General features: G+C 43.7%; 1 pseudogene; it reads left to right on the top strand.

Moving 5' to 3' along the window:
- On the top strand, positions 2,290-4,070 carry Gm5513 (predicted pseudogene 5513; annotated as a pseudogene).

Here is a 4,406-nt window from a genome sequence, read left to right as displayed (position 1 = left end):
CTCCTTCCCAATGAGTAGTGAATTTTGAGCATTCCAGATATAGTTGGGATTTGGACTGTTCATTAACGGCACAGGTCTAAAAGCCTCAGTCTTTCTTGAGTGTCCTGGCATTAGGAAAGTGCCCTTGAAAGTAACACAAAGCAGATGATAACCAGCCATGAACTGAAATCTCAAAATTGTAGCTCAAGTCAACCTTTTCTCTTCATACATTGGCTTCACCAGGCATCTGTATGGCAATGAAGAGCTGCCAAAAAACAAATCTCAATTTTATTTTCACTTTTATTCTCTTAATTTTCTACCTGGTATTCCTCTGAAATGTTATCTCTGTATCATTCCGACCAATCCTAGATTAAATTATAGATATGCATTATCAAAAGGCCTTTGGACACGGCCTGTGAGGAGTGAATGAAGTTCTAAGTGATGTGTAATGATGACACAGGTAGAGCCATGTCAAAATCCAATACCTCCGTCCCCTGGGAATGGCAAAGGCTTCCCTAATGGAGGCTCAGAGGATCATCAAAGCTTTCCCTTATGTGTTACAACTTTGTCTCCTGGATATTTATGGACTGAAGTAAGACTCCTTTTATGGAGATTGTCCCTACTAAGATTAGCTAAACCTGTCTCCTTTTCCAGCAGTATGCTGTGATTCTGGCTCCCTGATCAACTGTATATAATAAACATACTGAGCTTGGAGGAGGACAATGACTGCGCTTTCTCTGTCATAGAGCCCAGACTTCTCCTTGCAGCCTTTCTGTATGTGGGCCTGTGCTATTTGACCTTCCTACATTCCTTCACTGATCCAGTCAGGTCCATCTCAGAAGCCGTGCAGAGCATGGAAAAGAAGTGTTTGAGGTATCATTTTTTTAAAAGAAAGATTTTGGCATATTTCCATATATACATAACTAGATGTCTTAGGGATGACATCCAATTCTATATACAAGATTCATTTGTGTCTCCTGTGCACCATGTGCACATAGCCTGAGGTGGTTTCTACAGTGTCTTTGAGGAGAAAATAACCATTCTGTCCACAGCAGCAATGCTGGGCGTGGATCTCACGTGTCATTGCAATGCTTAATTGCAAGCCTGAAAAACTCATACTGACATGCTAAAGTTTTCTCATACGCAGAGGAGATGTAAGAATGCACCCACAAACTATGTCAAAAGCAACACTGCAGTCATTGAGTCTTGAGATCTTTTGGCCATACAACCCCTGGCATGATGTCAGGGAGAATTCTCAATGCATGGCATCGTATTGGTGCTCAGATCTCTGGATTTTTACAACATTTTGAATATATGGATTAGAGGTGTTCCACTGATATGAATGGATGACAGATTTACATCTGAAAACTTTATATTTTTATTACAGTCTGTCAGGTAGCTTTTTCTTTGTCATGACTCAAGACTCTACAACTCTCTACACTTGCTCTGATGAGCTGCGGTAAGCCTTAAACTCTCAGTGAGAAGATGGTGATGTCCCGTCCTATGTTTAAAAGCAGATCCAGAAAGCAAAGCAAAGAAGGTTTCCATGGGGCATCAGCCAGAGCTGATCTCAAGGCTACACACAGACATAGAGGAAGTATGAAAGTGTTTCCTGGGTACAGAGGGAAGCTCAAGTGTGGACTAGAATTTCACATCTCTGTCCCACTTATTTGGCCTTCTTGTGTAAATTTATTTTAAATACACAAGCACATAAACTCCATCTAAACTCTATCAAGGTGTAACAAGGATATACATCAATTCTCTCATTCAACAAATTTTATGGTATATGATGTGTGTGGCTCTATACATTCTACCATTGATATTATACTAGTGAAAAAGTAGTCTCTACTTTAAGAGCTTGTGTTTACTTATAGATGTAGATCGTGAATCGGTCTTCAGAGAAATCCACTCTTATTAGGAGACTGATGAGAGAGCAATAAGATGCCAAGACCCTGAGAGCTGATGGCCACTGAGATGCCTGATTGGATAGAATAATCAGACAAGTGATGGCTACATGGCTGATTATCGTGATATTCCTACAAATTTTCCTTAAGTTTAACTTCTTTCGAAATAAAAAGATGGGGTAAACAGATTCCTGTTTCTAAAAGGTTACTCAAGGTGCTGTGTGGAGAAGAAAGTGGGAAGGAGGCATAGGATAGAGTATTGCAGGGGCCATTCGGGAGCAGGCGATAGATAGCCCAGTACCGATAGGCTGGTGGACACTAAGAGTAGAGGTGGAGGTAGAGTCCAATGTGTTTTGGAATTGTATCACCAGCATCTTAAAGACTGACCATAAGAAAATGAATGACACTAGATTCTAAGGATCATGTCTGCGAGTCAGGATTCTCGATCCAGAGACAATGGCCCCGACGGGATGGAGCCGGAAGGTGTCATCGAGAGTAACTGGAACAAGATTATGGATAGCTTCGATGACATGAATCTCTCAGAGTCTCTCCTCCGTGGTATTTATGCCTATGGTTTTAAGAAGCCCTCTGCCATCCAGCAGCGAGCTATTCTTCTTTGTATCAAGGGTTATGATGTGATTGCTCAAGCCCAGTCTGGGACTGGGAAAACAGCTACATTTGCCATATCAATTCTGCAGCAGATTGAATTAGATCTAAGGGCCACTCAGGCTTTGGTTCTGGCACCCACTCGTGAATTGGCTCAGCAGATACAAAAGGTGGTTATGGCATTAGGAGACTACATGGGTGCCTCTTGTCATGCCTGCATTGGGGGCACCAATGTGTGTGCTGAGGTGCAGAAGCTGCAGATAGAAGCTCCCTATATCATCGTGGGCACCCCTGGCCGGGTGTTTGAAATGCTTAACCGGAGATACCTGTCCCCCAAATACATCAAGATGTTTGTACTGGATGAAGCAGATGAAATGTTAAGCCGTGGGTTCAAGGATCAGATCTATGATATATTCCCAAAGCTCAACAGCAACACACAGGTAGTTTTGTTGTCTGCTACAATGCCTTCTGATGTCCTTGAGGTGACCAAGAAATTTATGAGAGGCCCTATTCAGATTCTTGTCAAGAAGGAAGAGTTGACCCTGGAGGGTATCCGCCAATTCTACATCAATGTGGAACGAGAGGAGTGGAAGCTTGACACACTGTGTGACTTGTATGAGACGCTGACCATCACCCAGGCAGTAATCTTTATCAACACCAGAAGGAAGGTGGACTGGCTCACTGAAAAGATGCATGCCCGAGATTTCACTGTTTCTGCCATGCATGGAGATATGGACCAAAAGGAACGAGATGTGATCATGAGGGAGTTCTGCTCTGGCTCTAGCAGAGTATTAATTCCCACTGACCTGTTGGCCAGAGGCATTGATGTGCAGCAGGTCTCCTTAATCATCAACTACGACCTTCCCACCAACAGGGAAAACTACATCAGAAGTGGTCGAGGTGGTCGGTTTGGCCGTAAGGGTGTGGCTGTTAACATGGTGACAGAAGAAGACAAGAGGACTCTTCGAGACAATGAGACTTTTTACAACACCTCCATTGAAGAGATGCCCCTCAACATTGCTGACCTCATTTGAGGGGCTGTCCTGCGACCTGGCCCTAGCCCAGGGTTCAGTCTTGGGATGGGGTTAAGGAACAGCTGGAGGGGGGAGGGGAGGGAGCCAAGGGATGGACATCTGGTTTTTGTTTTGTTTCTTTTGTTTTGTTTTATTTTGTTTCAGGTTTTTTCTCTCTCTCTTTGAATAAATGTCACTTTTTGAGGCAAAAAGAAAGAACCGTGAACATTTTAGACATCCTTTACTTTGGGGTAGGCTCTGCCCCAGGCGCCATCTCCTTCCCCACAAACACTAATGCATTTCCCTAACCTAGTCACCTTGTTCCTAAAGGCTTTCCTACCCCAGCCAAATCTCCAAAAGTGAGTCAAGGGGCTAAAAAACATGGCTGGCCTCATTTGCTGGACCAAATCTACAGGGAGAACCCCTGAGTGAGGTTGTCCAGGGAATTGTCCCCGGGTGAGGGGAGCAGGGGAGAGAAAATGGTAGCCATTTTTACATTGTTTTGTATAGTATTTATTGATTCAGGAAACAAACACAAAATTCTGAATAAAATTACTTGGAAATTGCCAAAGAAAAAGAAAAAAAGAAAAAAGAAAATGAATGACAATAACTAAGGAGCAGCAAAGAGGACCAGAGATGCCGGTCTGTGCCTATTGGGCAGCTGTGGCACAGTAGCTTCGATCAAGTGGCTAATACCGTTCTGGAGACTGCAAGTCAGGGCAGTCTGTGTCTGGTGAGGGCTGGCTTTTCCTCACACACAGAAGTGTTGAAGGGTCTCCCTTTTGGGTCTCTTTCGTGAGAAAAGCCAATTGCATTCGTTTGTGGCCTTTCCAAAGGGCTGCCTCTCCAAATGCCCCATCCTGTGCCTTAGGGATGACATTTTAAGGTGGAGATCCAGGTGCAG

The sequence above is a fragment of the Mus musculus genome, chromosome 19 (genome assembly GCF_000001635.26).
Source record: "Mus musculus strain C57BL/6J chromosome 19, GRCm38.p6 C57BL/6J".
NCBI lineage: Eukaryota > Metazoa > Chordata > Mammalia > Rodentia > Muridae > Mus > Mus musculus.
The sequence above is the reverse complement of the archived record's forward strand: the minus strand, read 5'-3'. Positions and strand labels throughout refer to the sequence as shown.